Raw genomic sequence first — 17,090 nt, 5'->3', positions numbered from 1 at the left:
AAATTATCTAGCTGGAAGGCAAGCTGGAACAACTATTGACCAATTTCCAATCTTCCTTTTATGTCAAAATTACTGTCGCTGGTCTATTTATCTATTCCCTCATTCAACTGAAACTGTCTTGACCAGAGTAGTCAATGATATAATTACTGCTGACTCTGACTTAACATCACTGTTGCTGCTTCTTGACTTGACTGCAGCCTTTGACACCTTATGCCGCATTCAGACCAACCATGAATTTTTGCCTCGCAACGCTTTCCTCACGTGAGTACTTTCGCTGCAAGTGTTCATACACAGAAGGCGATTTTAACACGATAACGTGAATAAACACAACTCGCCTTTACTACAACTGTATGAATCCTAAGTAAACATTTTGCTGTGATTAAATAGCAATAAACGGATTAAACTGATGCCAAAATAACTACAACATGATGCAGATTTGTTAAACATATGAATTCATGCTTTGTCAGGTCAAGACAACAAGTTCTAAAATGTTTGTTTTCTGAATGGAGTTTGGGTCGATCAGGGCTATGCTATGCTAACTTGGTCACAGTGAAGTACAATGATAGCTGGAATAAAGTTACAGACACATGTTTTCTGAACTCACCAGGTAGTTCAACCTCCTCGCTTTCTTTTCTCCCAGCAATGTCCACTTTTGTCTGGTTTTTATATAAATATGAAGTCGTAGTCTGACAGAGCTAATGACGCCAACAACAACACTGGAACCGGATGTACACGGAACCTAGCTGCTGAGAAGCTCCAGTGAAGATAAATCCCAAAAACTAAAGTAAAAAGCTAATTTTATAAAAGCAGTTTACTCCAAGCTCCTCCCGCGAGAAAACGGCGTAGTTGTCAGAGCAGAATCTGACCGACTACGGGGGTTTATTTGTCCAGTGGTTGCAGCGCTGCTCCCTGCTCCTCTCCCCCAAGTTCAGCAGCTCTCAGCCGGCCAGCAGATTTTCAATCCCCCGCTCTGCCTGGCCCTCTCCACACAACGCTCTGAAGCCTCGGTGACGTACGGACAAGCTCAACACTAATAGGCTATCGCGACTCAGCGTCATGCGACTTCTTCGCTTGAGTTGAAAATATTCAACTCACGTGAATTCTTTCGCGTTGCCTTTCGAGTCGCCGGCCCCGCCCCCTTTGCGTCGCTTTGTGCCGCCCGACAGGAAATCGTGGCTCTACGTGTCTTTGCATTGACTTTGTATGTAAACTCGCCGCCCCAAACGCTCGCTTCGCTTTTGGTCTGAAAGCACCATTAGACCACAGAATACTTCTTGGCCGCTTGGAGAAGTATATTGGTATCCAGGGAATGGTGATTTTATGACTTAATTTATATTTATCAAAGAGAACACAGCGTGTGAGTTACAATAATACAATATCTGAATTCTCAGCAGAAAAATGTCGGCGTACCTCAAGGATTGGTCCTTGGCCCGATGCTCTTTTCTATGTTTATGCTTCCCCCTGGTGACATAATTTGCAAATACAGTGTTAATTTACATTGCTATACTGATGATACACAGTATCTGTGAAGCCAAAAGACCTCTCCAAACCCTGAAATGTAGAGGCATGTCTATCAGAAACTTAAAAACATTTTTTTTAAATAGATGGAAAAAGAAAAAAGATGGGTATGCACTTTCAAAATCTAAAATCTGGGTAGATTATAGAGTGATGTTTGATTCTTGCATGACATGCCAGTTCCATATCAAGGCTAATCCACGGATTTATATCTTCCAGGCTTGACTGTTTAATGCCCCTTTTCTCTGGTCTGGATAGTTGCGCCACAAGAAGTATTCAGTGCGTTCAGAATGCTGCAGATAGGATCTTGATAAAAACAAAAAGATTTGATCATTTAACTTGAATCTGGCTGCTCCTCACTCACTACCAGCAGATTTTAATGTCTCTCTCTTAACCTATAAGGCCTTGCATGGAATTGGACCACCTCATTTATCTGAACTAATTATCCCATATACACCGACACACCCTCTTGATGCTGGTCTCCTGGTCATTCCCTCTGTTTACAGAAAATCGGTTGGTTTCAGATCATTTGCCCACCCCTTATCTCTGGACCGGCCTTCCACTACTTGTTAAATATGCATGCTGGGTAGAAATGTTTAAATCATCTTTTTAATACTTATGCTTCAATGTGGGTGTTTTATAATTTGTTTTTGTTCAAACCTCTCTTCAACTGATGTGACTGTTTTATTTAATTGTTTACTTTAATAATTTGTATTTAATTGCTGTATCTTTGTCCTATGTATTCTTTTAATTGAAAAGTGTTTTGAGACCATGCTGCACGGCGATTTTACCCTTTAAATAACTGAATGGTTGATTGAAGGATCCATTAGAGTAGATTTGAGGAATATCTGAGGTCTGATTGAATGCTCACCTTGGAATATGGCTCATGGATTCCAGCATAAAACCTACTGTGCTGGTAGAAACCAGAGCACAAGCTATTAAGAGATGAGAACCTCCACTACTTCAAAGCACAGCGCCTTATATGAAAGCCAACAAACTTTAAAGGGTAAGGCCTGGCTTGGTCTGATGACCGGTGAGTCCCACTGCTCTGTTTGTTTGCATTTGAAGGTTAAATGTAATAGAGTTACGCAATTGACAACAGAAACAGCTTGATGCTTCCCACTGAAATGGGTCAGCCGCGCAAATGGACATGCACAGTGTTTTGAAAACACAGGAGAAGCATGGTTGTTACATAAAAATTCCACTGACCCATGTTGGGAAATAGTTAAGCATACCAGATGTGGTGGAATCTGAGTCTCTCAAGACCTTGGGAGGTCAACTCAGATACATTCACACAACACACCACTACTCACGCCACCACCATGGGCTAAATTGTCTCCAGTTGTAAATACAGTGTTCAGTGTGCTTACATAGGATGCATAGCAGCCTAAAGATTGACATCAAAGCACTACCCTGTCTGAATGCGTCTTTTCATGTGTGAGACAATTAAAATCGTCTTAAACGGTTGGGTCACAAACTCAGTGTGTTGTGACCATTTTGAAACCTCTGAGAGCTCAGCGGAGTAAACAAAACTGAGTCCAGCCACATGGAACTGGGTCATCCTGACATTGTGTGTGTGTGTGTCATCTCTTCCAGGGTACAACGTGTGCGCTCACGGCATGTTTTGTAGGTGATTCATTGTGTGCGTCTGTGTTTGTGGGTGTGTCTGTGTGGACAGAGTGTCTGTGGTTGGGTGGTCTGAGAGCTGTTGTGGACCTACTTATTTTTATTGATGTTCACCTCTGAGCTGGAATGCTGATACTTCTCCAAACGAAATATCATACAGAGATCCAAACATAATATCATACAGAGGTTGGGTTTGGTGCAGAGAAGTGAAGGAGGTAGATGAGAAAGCAAAGACCTGCATGGAGTAACGTTATAGCAATGATTTGTTCTTTTTTGGCTCTAGGAATGGCAGTGGTCTGTCAGTCGACCACTTTGGTCCACTTTGTAAACAATTGGATGGATTAACATGAATGGCTGTAGACTATTCACATGAGCTGGAACGTTATTCACCCTGAACAGCAAATTACGTTAGCTGTAAGATCGCAAGCACCTCACCTCCTTTTTCATTTTGTCTCTGCACATTATGAAGTAGTCCAGGATAAGCACAAATTTTCTTAAGGTTAAACATTTTCAACTGCTTCTTCTCCTCAGTTAATGACCCCCCGGTGAATTATTACATGATCATTTGCATCTTTCTATTGACTTTACATGAAATTGAGCTGCATCTAAACTTTGTTGATATATTAAATTGTTTTGTGTCATATTCCATCATAAAGGCAATTCATTCATCATCTAATCCTTCATTGGCTTAATCAATTAGACGACTGCTCAGTGTATACAATAGTTATGTATGATATATGCTAAAACAAATACAATATTTTTCTAATCTGTGTATACTTGATAAATTTTATCTGCTACTGACATTCACAGCTTCCTTTTCAAGTTGTTCGGAAAGAGATATTGTATTCTGTGTTCATTGAGTCCTCTGGACTTTACTGTTGGTTTAAAACTACGGTCACAGTGGTTGTTATATTTTTAAGCATCCTTAATCCTTTAATACCTTAGTAATCATTAAATCTAAATCAGTAACAAAATAATTTTATGTCTTTTGCCTTCACATGGAATTTGGATATAATTAGGCATCTACGTTACAAACTAAAATCTTATTAAGAGCTTGGAACACTGTATTACACTAAAAAAAATCATAGACCCGTTTAGTTATGTCAACTTGCTTCTTCTTTTTAACTCAAATAGCTCTGACAAGTTTTGGATTTTGAACTCAAACGTATGAGTTTTAGAAAGTTAAACTTGCATTGACTAATTGTGTTGAATTATAAGCTGAAAAAAAGGTGAGAGTGCAGGGAGGGGAGCAAGAGAAAAAAAATTGCCTAGGTGCTGTGTCTTTTGAGTTTGAGAGAAACATATACATAATCAACTAATTATTACCAGGAGTATCATCAGAGTAAAATGTGTCAATATCTGTTTTGTTATAAACTATAAATATAAATATAGGAACCTTTTTTAAAACAATCAATTACTATTGTGATCAAAAACATTGCTCTGAAGCTCAATTCTGAGGCTGTTCTGTAAATAGTTCTCTAATAACTATAGCAACTTCTGATACCAATTTCAGGCTTAAATAACTTCCAATTAGCCCCGCCCACTTCTAGATTAAGTGAGTATGGAAGGTACAGAAAAACAGATACAGATGGTGGTGTATTTGCTCATCCCTACTAATTATGCACTGCAGATAATTCCATCCATCCATCAACCGCTTATCTGCAGACAGGGTCGCGGGGGGCTGGAGCCAATCCCAGCTGACATCGGGCGAAAGGCGGGGTACACCCTGGACAGGTTTTCAATCCATCGCAGGGCCACACATAGAAAAAAAACCACTCACGCTCACACCTAAGGACAATTTAGGATCACCAATCCCACGCAGACACAGGGAGAACATGCAAACTCCACACAGAAAGGCCAGGGCAAACGGGGTTTGAACCCACAACCTTCTTGCTGCACCACCGTGCCGCCCTGCAGACAAGTCATGTATTCAAATTCCAATCAAAATATAGACACTTCTGTGGTAAACAAGACTAGTGCCACTGATGGAAAGGGTTCCTGAAAAAGGCCCTTTTAGAAAGGAGGTGCTGCTATTTTGAACTTTGACTGCAGTGCGCACGGGAGCTCAAGTGGTGCGATACACCAACAAACCGCTCTGCCGTGTCGCAAGATAATAGCGCAGCGGTGCTGTTGTCGTGGTCTGTCTGCAAGGCTCTTCATACATGTAAACTGAAACAAATTTGGAATTTAAATCCCTTAACTTGAGATGGAAAGTAGTATTAATTTGGTTAAGTTGTTTTAACTTGAAACTATCAGTTAGATAACTCAAAGTATGAAGTTGAAGTTATAAAATTTAACTAAAAAAACAAACAACGTTGAGACAACTACAACACTGTAGTTATATCAACTTTATGAACTTGAATTTATGAGTTGAAACAAGTTGAGTTAACTTGCATTTTCAAGGCAGCAGGTTAACTGTCTTATATTTAGTCTTATCTTAAAAATGTGAGTTGAAAGAGTGTAGAATTGTATGTTCATTGCATTCCTTGAATGGACAATGTAATATATATAGTTGTTTTAACTCACAGTATTGAGTTCAAACAATAAATTATCTTTAATTAAACAAATTGTATAATGTAACAATATGAGTTGAAACAAAGCTTTTCTTAATGTTGAGTGTACTCACATTTTTAAGGCAGCAATAAAACTTAAGTTTTTAAGTTGAACCACCTTGATAATTTTTACAGTGTATGATTCAGACATTTTCTTTGCTTGTTGTTTTTTTTATTCCGTAATAAGCCTTGAAACTACACACATGCAGACAAGAACATTTTAATTGCTTAATTTATGGTAAATCGACATTCAATGTGTGCACTTTTTTCCCCAAACTCAGGATTCAACAAAAAAACATCTCTGCTAATTAGGTAAGGAATTGTATTGGCTTTCAAAATAGTTAAATTTTTTGGAGGCATTTTAGACAAAGAAGTGTAAGTATCAGGAAACCTCAGGAGATTATTCAACATCTTTATTTTTTTGATTGATTTAATTAACTAAACACTGTGAAATTGAACTGATTATTTTGACTTGTTTTGAAAGACTTAATTAAGTTTTCAACCTAGATTATGTGACTGGACATTATTTGCAGCATGTACATTCTGTGTGTGTGTGTGTGTGTGTGTGTGTGTGTGTGTGTGAGAGAGAGAAATGTGCACTGGCCCCAACTCCCCTCCAAAGTCGCTTAGAGTGAGTCAGGAGATCAAAGTCAAAGCTGTAGATTAATCCACATAACAGGAGCTTTTCTACTAATAACAGAACATTCTTTTCACTCTGGCAGCCTGGTACGTCAGTGCCACCAAGCCTCAAACCCGACCTCTGGAAAAGTACACAGCTACAAAATACTTTATTTCTACACAATAGAGACTTTTCTGTGACACCTGACAGAGTGGTTAATACAAAAAGTGTAAACACCACTTTCAAAGAGCATGTGTCTTCTAGTGCAACATGTGCATGTTTAAAGATTATGATAATATTTTGTTTGCCTTAAAAGTAAAAGATACTATAATACACAAATCAAATGTTATCGTAGATGAAAGAGGAGCTCCACATTGTGATTATAGCTGATTTAATTCCTACTAGATTCATGAACCTTTCTCTGTATGTAATAACTTGGAATAAATAGGTGAAAATGGGCTTGGACAACTTTGATGAAGTCTGGGGGCTCTGGGTGAGGCCATCTTAAGAAAGGTTCTTCAAAGCCAATCAACATTTTCCACAAGATGTTAGGCTCTCAAAAGCCAACGTCTGGTGGCAAATATTAAAAGTATTTGGATATGTGGATATTTTGACTTTAAGAGAAGTATGTTTGGGAGTGTATTGAACTTGATTTACACTCTACATAAGATTGTTCACCCTTTTTGTTTTATTAGTAACAAAACTCCATAAAACTGAATTTGCTCTGCCTGGAGTTCTGCGTTCGGGTCCAAATCCTTTGTTTTCCTAGGCTAAATGTGACACAATGAACCAACCATCATGGACCCAGCAGACACTACCTCTTTATGATTTAATTATGGACCTTTTCAACCTGAGAGTAATGTGGAAACAGGCGATCAGTGAGTATCATGGAGAGGCAATCCTGTCTCTGGCACAAAAAACAGTGTCTTCAAAGCCTCAGCTGAGGGATTCAATACCTAAGTGGGCCACGGGGACATCCTTAACCCCCCTGCACCTCTGACTACTTCAAAGCCTGCCAGCCCTCAGTTGACTTTGCACCCAGCTACCTTTCAATTCACTAGCATCCAGTCAGGTAGCCTCAAACATGCTTGTCACTAGTGTGCTAGCTATCAGTCTGTGCTCCGGCCTGCTAGCATCAAGCCAGCTAGCTTCCACCCTGCTTACCACCAGCCTTCACTCCAGCCTGCTTGCAAACCACCTTCACGCCAGTCGATTAGGCTTGGGTTTGTGAGTCTATAGCCTTCCTGTCCTGAGCCAACCTCCTGGACTACTAACAGCCAGCCAGACTGTCTCTGGCCTGTTAACCTCCTGCCAGCTCCCAGGGCCCCAAACTAACTTAGCAATAGTGCTACCAACTTTTGGGTGAAGCATTGGTCCCTGCAAGTTTTGTGTTTCTTACAGTTGTTGTGCAACTTCAAAGTTTCAAGCTATTTCACCTGATCCCACCTCCATGATTCCCATGAGTCTCCTTTTTGTGGAACCCAGCAGCATATAAGACAGCCCCATCAAGAAAGCGGGGTGCTTGACAATCTACAGACTCCCTGTCATCCAGCTTTCTGGTCTCATTTTAACTAGACCCCACTCTAGAGACAGATGACCAGTCAGCTTGCTTAAAACCAGCCAGTTTCTTGCCTGATCCTGCCCTGGAGCCACCTTCTGGGAAGCCCTCTAGAAGGAAGTGTGGCTCTCACATTGTCTTCCTTCTCCTCTGCCCAGCACCATAGAGTCACTGCTGCGCAGCTCCTCATTGTCTCCGCTACCACAGCTCCTGATCCACACCACTGTCCAACTCCTCTTTGCTGCTGCCTCGTGGTGCAGAGATCCACAGAGACTGAGCTGTGTCACACACACACATACGTCAGAAACTGAGCTGTCCAGCGCTGGACTTTTCTGGTCACTGCCAGCCAGTGCCTATAAGACCCCGATGCCCTGTTCCACTGAATTACCACCAATCCTAACTGTTCCCAGTCAGCTGCCTGGCTGAAATCAGTTCATGGTCCCCAGTTGGCAGCCTGGCAAATACTTGTCCCAGCTAAGCTGCAGCAATCTTCTGTCCCAGCAGAGCTGCAGTAACCTCTCGTTCCTCCTGAACAGTTTGCTGCTCCTGAGTTGCTAATGACTTTGGTTCCTGCGCTGCAGCAATCCTCTGAGCGAGTACTGCAGTTCTGTTTTAGAGCTGCAGTTATCTCATGAATCTGAGCTGCAGCAGTTACCTGTTCCTGTACTTCAGCAGCCTCCTGTTTCCCTGACTCCACCTGCTCTCCCACCTGTCTCCTAGTTGTCACCAGCTTCCAGTCGTGCTGCCCTGTTGCCAGTCTCCAGTTCTGCCTTCTCCACCGGTTTCCAGAGGGATCTGCCTTCATTGCCGGCCTCCAGAGATGTTCAGCCTTTGCCGCTGGCCTCCTGAGGGACTCCACCTTTGTTGTTGGTCTCCTAAACTGGTAACCCTTTGGGTCCTGCTTCCTGGTCGTCCTTCAGACAGTAACTGACTATTGTCACACACACACAAAAATATGTAATCGGAGTGGAAGTTCTTCACCGTGAGTAAAGTAGACACAACACTCGCAATTTGTAATACCTGTAAGGTCAAAATAAGCACAGACTTTACTTAGGTGGACCGTCCAGGTATATTAACGGTCACCAAAGCTATTTGGTATCTGATTAGAATATGCAGACACGGGGGTGTATTTTACAAGCATGGACCAGGTTAAGCAACAGTGAACACACCTTTGGCGATGTCATTCTGTACCATGTTGGTTTCGATTGTTTTGATAAGCAGTGTTTCCCATTAATTAACGAGACCATGGCAGCCCGCCACTAATTTGCTCCGCCATAGTCTTAAAATGAACCGAAAATATTTTTACACCTCAAAATAACGTTTCAGACCTCTAACGTTATGTTTTGTGGGAGCTGCTCTGCACTGCTGTAAACTTGCACGCTCAGACACTTTGGCATCTGACTTGAGACAACCACCTTTCTTTTGAGGTAACTACAGTAACGTTAACAGTCTGTTTCTGTCACTCGTTTATGAGAAGGCGATTAAGCTAGCTGCACATAAATTTAGAGTACACACGTATTAAAGCCTTTATGGTAACTACAACGGACCAGCTCGAGCTGACAGGCAGGTTAGTGACTCCTGCCAGTTTCTCTCTTTACAAAGACAAGTGTTGCAGTATGAGAGTCCTACCTGAAGAGAGGCTGTGAAGTCTTTATGTTACGTGATAGAGAACCGCATACAATATAATTTATCAAACTGGGTCGGACTTGATGAATTTAGCACGTCCGGTTTTCAAAATAAGGTGTCTATACAGTATGGAATTAATATTAATTGGATTATATCATATTCACAGAAAGTATAAAACATATTACATTTGTCCATTAAAAGTAAAAACAACAACAACAATAAAATGTTAGGAAAATTACTTATTCTATTTTCTATTCTTTGATTTAGGGTTGCTGGAAAAACGTTAAATACATTTGTTGACTTCTGTTGCTGTTTCATCACCATTCATAGCTATACAATGGGTTTATGATCAAATAGATTACTAGAGCACAACATTGTTTACAAGAGTTTAAAGTTATTCATAGATAGCCTCTTAATTTTGCACCAAATTAATGCATTTAACTTTAAATGTACAAAATTTTCTACCGGGGGTGCAGGCCCCCGGGACCCCCCAAGAGGGTCCGAGGTTCTCCCATCATAGTCTCTTAAAATTCTGTGGGAAACACTGAGGGAACATCATTGACAACAAGCCTCCTCCACAGTCAGCTCACCTGCTGGTGTGAAAATGTGAGTTGTGTTTTTTTGAGTGACTTCATAAAACTGCAGAACAGAGCGGAGAGAGACAGGTGTAGGGGTGTGCTTGTGTGTGGCTGAAAAGCAAGTAAGGAAGATGAAAGTAGTTTGTCAGTACACATTAAAATAAGAGAAGAGAATTAAGATGAATTTAAATGGTGAGATAAGAAATATTCTACTAGAAATAGGGTAATGTAAAATATACAGTATTCTGTAACCTGGTGCAGTTTTGGAGAAAATGTTATTTAAGGGGCCATTATGGAGTTTTCAGCTGCCTCTAGCGGTGCGGTTTTAAGATTGCAACCAGGCGTGTGCTCGTACGCGTGCTCGCTTGAACTCATGAGCGAGCATAATCATACAGAGATCCTACAATAAATGCAGAAACACCGGCATGCCGGCTGTGGCTTTTCTCCAAACATGTTCAACTGCTCTGTTACTTCAACGTTCCCTGCTCAGAGGCAGATCAAATGCGGCTCCGTACCTTTCATACAGCGTAGTGAGCCGCATATCGGCATGATACAGAAATGGGAAGTGAGCTGGACTGAATATTATAATGAGATTGTTGTCACACTTTATAACAGGTAGTCCGCAGTAAGTAACATTACTGTAAGGTTAGTGGCTGGCTCTTCCTCTGTGTTGTTGTCGCTGTTTTGTTTGCACCGGATAACGTTAGCAACTGCTTAGCATTAGCCGGCAAGCTAACGTGACTCTCTCTGTGTTTCTCCAGCCTTTCTGATGTTAACTGTGTTTTTATTTGACATCATCTGAATATTGTTTGGTCTGATGGGCTTCAACACATATGCAAACCTTTCTTGTTGTTTTTAACCTTTACGTGGAGTTTCTGCCGGTGTCTGTGTTGTGCTGGCAGCTGGTCGTTTTATGGTTTTAGTGGACTGCATGTCGTTAGCTGCGGTGTTGTCGCTGTAGTCAGAAAGAGGCTCGGGAGCGCACACAGAGCTACATCTGACCCGGTGTCCTCACATTAAAAGCAGAATAGTGGCTGATGCGAGCAACAGAGAAAACAGGCAACGGGGCTGTAGCCTCACTTAGAAATGAAGCACATTTCTAAGAGAGGCTACAATAAGACTGTGAAAAGTAATTTTATTATAAAACTACATATAGCCCCTTTAATAGTCAGTGTTTGTTATTAACATAGAATTGAATGGACCCCAGCAGGAATACCCAGTGCTTATGCTGGTGGTAATTGGGATCCTAAGAAAGAAAAATAATATTATTTCTTAGAAAGAAAGGAAATCAGAATCTGCTAAAATCGGGATCAGAAAAGAAAATTGCATTCAGTGCATCTTTATTTGCAAGTCTTCATTTATTTTGTCAAGTTCAAAGCAATCAGGGTAAGTCACACTTCTGGCAAGTGATGAAGAAACAGAAGCTGCTTCCATATAATTCTACAGTCCGTGGCAAGGGCTGGGCAAACTGGCTGAAGGTTGATTAAGGGCTGGGTTAAGGCTAGGTTAAATGGGTAAAGATAAGGGCTGGGTGGAAACATCCAGTCCTGCTTCACCCACTTTAAGATTTCCAACCTAACAGCTCCCTGCCGGAAGCAGCGTGCAGCAGCTATTCCCGATCAAACAGAGAAATCATTTGTAATGGTATCGCACAGAGCAGGCCTCTGTTTTGTCTCAGTGAGAAGGCCTCGGCCGTTGCCAGGCAGATGTTTGGGTTGGATCGCCGTGTGGTGGAACGCCACCCTTCCATCTGGCTTGGGCTCAACAGGCTACAGGAATAGAGTACTGAGAAAGCAGGGAGCACAACTCCCCTTTCAGAAGCGATAGTATGATAGAGGAATGTTCTTCCTGCACCTGCAAGTCTTTTCTTTTAGACCACACCAGCACAAAAAAAGACTTGAGCAATAATCATTTGAGGAATTTAATTTTGCCTCAGCTAAATCACTTGGAATGTTTGCATTGCACCTCAGAAACTGAGTCTGTCACGGCACCAGGGATTTTCATTATGAGCAGGGAAAATGAATCCTGAAAGTGAGGCTGGCAAGAAAAATAAGTCTTGTCGAGTGAAAGAGAAATACATCAACAAACACTCTGTGAGGAGTGTAAATGAGATTTTAGGAGTGATAAATAAAAGGTTTTATTCTATATTAATCTTTCAGCTTGTCATTAAGGGCTCACATTCCTAGACTATGAAAAGTCTATCTGGATTACAAGCCAGACTGAAAATCGGGCTGCCCCCACAGTTTTTTAGTCAACTAGTCGTTGCACATTTATGATATTAATTAAGTTATTTAAATATTTACTATTCTATATTATAGTATAGTAAATATTACATACAACACCACCCCATCAACATCCCGGATCAAGCACTCGACAGGTCGTCTATGTTCCGAGCTGGCAGCAATGATTCTGGCAAGATGAGAGGAGGTGGACTCTGTGTTTTACATCGATGATGCTTGGTGCACGAACGCAGTTAAGATGGACTCTGTTTCCCAAATTGTGACTGTGACTTGTGACTGTTTATTGTAAAGATGAAACTTTCGTATTATCATCTGGTTGCTACGGTTTACATTCACCCCAGATGCAAATTCAAAAAATGCACTGTGGAATGTTCTGGGAATATACGTGTATGTATATATAGTATGTATATAAATAACTATATTGCTTTATTTAATTTTAAATGTTACCATATTTTAATATAGGCCTTCACTTAATTATATGTTGTGTGTGTAGCATGGAACTACAAATTTCGTTCTGGTATGCAGCCTTGTGTTGTATAATAACTAATAAACAAACTTTGTACTACTACTATATATGCAAAAGAAAATGCTACACAATAATTTATTCACGTTAAAGTGCCTACCTAGAGCCATACTGGTGAAAAACTGCACCCCAGTCAGTGCTTATCATCTCCAACTGTGGCTAAAAACATGCCATATACCACTGGAACCCCTGTGTAATTGAAGATTCCTGATATATTAAGCTGTTGACTGTGAAACAGATTTTTTTTAAAAAGTATTCTTAGATTTTGCAAAGACTTTCCCTTGTGCACCAGGCAGGCAGGCAGGCAGGCAGGCAGTTCCCTCCCATCATGCCCTGTCTCCCTCTTTAAGTATCAGCTATCTGCTGCCAAACGACTGCCTGGATATTAATAGCAACACTCCCAGAATCTAAACCACATTTGTTTAGGTCAAGGCAGAGTTCAGCTTCCATTAAAACAATCCAGAGAAACTCAAACGACTCTGGCAGTGTAAAGAAGAAGAATGAGGGAATAAACTAAGCAGATATCTGATGTTCTAACTGCTTCAGATGGAAAAGTCGATTGAAGAGGTTAATCATTTCAACTTGGTAACGGTGAGTGCACTGTACATGCGTCAGCCAGCAACTTGGACTCTCGCGGCTTAGCACCAGCCAAGATGGAGTGAAGGCTGCCTTTCAGGACGAAGATCATCTGTAAGACCAGCCCAAAAGCGTTTTGAATGTCCAACAATATGTACAAGATTAAAGTTACAGGTCCTTTTATGACAGTTTGCAGTCCAGCCCATATTATCTAAAATGTTGTCTTGCCAACAAGTGTACATGTTCTTCATGTAATGTCTGAGTTGACTGTTTAAGATAAAAGAGTTGTGGTGTTACTGTGAGCTTCAGGACTAAAACGGATACAGTTATGCCTAGTGCAGAGTACACGATTTTCATCGTCAGCAGATCATTGTGCTGTTCAGACTACTGTTTTGTGATCTTGTGGTCTTGAAGTCGTGTGGTGTTCACACTACGTGACTGATCACTACAGGAGCTGACAACGACATCTGGTCTCCAAACCATGTTTTGTCAAGAACACACGTGAGAAGTGACATGGGAAATAACGCAAAACCATGCTTGAAACAGGAGTTGTTTATTTTAAATAGTTTATATTATTATAGTTTATATATTACAAAACACAAAAAAGGAAAAGACAAACAATATTGGGGAAAGAATGGATTAGCACACCTGTGCAGCACGGATTGTCTGTGCTACAGAGAGAGATGGAGATGAGTAAAAAGTGTTCATGAATGTAAAAGTAGCTGCTTGCTCTGCCAGCTGCCTACTCTCATTGGCTGGATGTGGATGTGGAGTCGCCGACAGCTTAAGATATGCATGCTAGATCTGTCTGGTATCGGCGATGCGTCTGCGATGCCTCCGTGAGCAGTTCACACATAACGATTACGTGCAGATTGGCGAGCGCTGATTGCTCTGTGATTTGCTCCCGATCACCCCCTTTGTCTGTCGGCGAGCTCAGCGACTCCCAAATCAGGCTTAAAATCCTGTAGTGTAAACTAGGTTTTAGTGGAGCAATGCATGCAAAGGATGTCTATGTAAAACAGCGACATCTAGTGCACAGGCCTCAGCAGACATGAAGAATTAACTTTATTTGTGCATCTATTTTTTCAGCTACATCAACAATCCCAGTCAAGTCAATTTTGGTGGCAGTGAATTTCTTGATTTATCGTAATAGCCAAACTTTGGTCAGACAGTCAACTCTTTGATATTGCAACAGAGCAATTTCAGAGAGGTCCAGATTATTACCTTGTCTGAGCCCAGCGGGACTTTCCATTCAAGGTGGCAGGGAAAGGTCAAACAGGAGCAAATGTGGAGAGCATGATGTAACATGCAAGACTGCAAGTTTGTCCCAGCAGACCGTGACTGGATGGCCGGTACCAAACCCTGCTGACAAGGTTCAGAACATTCCCTTTTAAAAGTCAAGCCTCATTTTTCTCAGAACAGCGGGAACTAAATCCAACAGGAAGAGGGGGGAAGGAGGAAAGGAGAAGTGTGTGTGTGTGTGTGTGTGTGTGTGTGTGTGTGCGTGTGCATGACAGAGTCCGTGTGTCTCTGGAACTGGCATTCGCCCAAACCCTGACACATCTGTCCAGAATCTGAAGGCAAAAAGAGAGGGAGGAGGCAGGGCCGGACCTAGCACATTCTGTACCCTAGGCAAGCTTCCTTGGCTGCCTGTGTCGCCTATAGGAAGCAAAATGTGTGCAAAATAAAAATACATGCTTGATTTGCATTCTTCTTTATTTACACTTGAATGCACAAGACACACTGACAGTTATGGCGAAATTCAGTGTAATACAAGTAAAGAGTTGAGTGTGGAACGCTAGACACCAACCAACTTTAAAACTTGTGAAAATGGCAGCCAAGGTAGCTGAAGTGGTTCGGTGGCACACTCAAGCAAGTTAAAGTAAAACCATGTTCATTTTTATTCAAATTTAACTAATGTGAGCAAATGCCTATTTTGGTGGTGACAATTCTGGTCAAATGTTGGCGATAATGCCCACCCGGTTGCAATTCACTGTTTAAAAGAAGAAGAATAAGCCATGAAATGTCCACAACGCCTATGTTCCAATTAAGACAACACTACCCTGTCAAACTTCATTCACCAAGCAAGTAAGTACACAGTGTACTACATGGAAGTGTATTAACAGAAGTATCTGAAAGGAGACACAGCAACAGTGTAAGGTTTGTGTGTGTGTGTGTGTGTGTGTGTGTGTGTTCTAGAGAAACTAATATCTAATAGCTTGGGACATCCTGTAATACCTCTGCTCCTGTGATGGCTGGTTTCATATAATAACAATGAAATGCTGTACTGAACCCAGCTCACAAAGCAAGGTGGAGCTGCTAACATGCACACGTGCTGAGTATCTGTGGTGAACAGGGTTAAGTAAATAGTAGTGCTGATAACCCTGAGGTTACAGTGACTACTCTATTTGGCTTATCTCTTCTTGATGGCTTCAAAAATCCTGGCTGCCAGCCAACAGAAACAGAGCAGGGAACACTCTGCCCCAATCAATGGGAGGAAAACACGCTGTGTTGAGACACAGGAAGGGTGAACCTGTGAGGAGTCTGATGTGTATAGCAGATATAGCTATGACTTGATAGACCTATTCATTCCCTTCAGATGTGGTGCTTGTTCACACATAGACTTTCAATTTAGCTGTATTGCTCAAAAGTTGGCATAATGCATGTTACATTACTCAGAAATGCCTGCTGCAGCTGTTTTAAGCAGAGCAAGCCCTGATATAGCCACTGTACGCTAGCTTAGTGGTTCTCAAACAGTTGTCCAGGGACCCCCAGGGGTCCTTGAGGAGGTTCCAGGGGGTCCCCAGCAAAAAAGGGGAATAATTTATTTTCACTATTATTCCATCCGTGGCGCAATGAATGTTAGACTGCTTTGGCCAAAGGTTTCATATTAATTCTGTAATAAAACATCTAAAAGCAAAAATGCAATCAGATGGGCAACCATGGGCCAAAATCTTATCAAACGGGGGTCCATGGTCTAATGTGTGTCAGTTTAGTGTTCCTTGATGTGAAAAAGTTTGAGAACCACTGCGGTAGCTTACCATCACCAAAAGGCAGACAGACAAAATTAGCAACTAGTGTTCGCATTATCAATTTTACAAATCAATAATATGTCAATGTTGTATTTATAGCTTGTTGTGGTGCCCCCAAATAACCAAAAATCAATGAATGCAGGTTTAACCACAGGAGCTCTGTTAGCTAGCTTACTATACGCAGCTAGTTAGCTGAGTGCAAGCTATATTCACACAGCATAGGAGAAAAATGCACACATAAGTGTCTGAATGCCCGATTAACTACTCGCTTGTAAACTATTGTCCATATTATGGGGAATAAATGGTGATATTGCATGTATCCAACTGACATGCGTTAAGAGGTGGAACAAAGCCATTAGGAGATTGATAGAGATGTAAATGGTCTGTATTTGTATAGCACCTTTCTAGTCTTCTGACCTCTCAAAGGGCCTAAGTGCTCAAACAGAAACATTTTACACACCAATGGAACAGCCACTGGGGGCAACTCGGGGTTCAGCGTCTTGCCCAAGAACACCGCAACATGGAAGCTGGAACAACCTATCTTCTGATTAGTGACCAACCAGCTCTACCTCCTGAGCCACAGCCACCCACACCCGATATTACTCCAGTTCATGAAAACAGTCCTTAGAAGAAGTCTAATCAGCA

The sequence above is a fragment of the Micropterus salmoides genome, unplaced genomic scaffold (assembly GCF_014851395.1).
Source record: "Micropterus salmoides isolate LMB-PRFRI ecotype aquatic unplaced genomic scaffold, ASM1485139v1 Ms_hic_scaffold_17, whole genome shotgun sequence".
In the NCBI taxonomy this organism is placed as follows: domain Eukaryota; kingdom Metazoa; phylum Chordata; class Actinopteri; order Centrarchiformes; family Centrarchidae; genus Micropterus; species Micropterus salmoides.
This window is presented reverse-complemented; position numbering follows the sequence as displayed.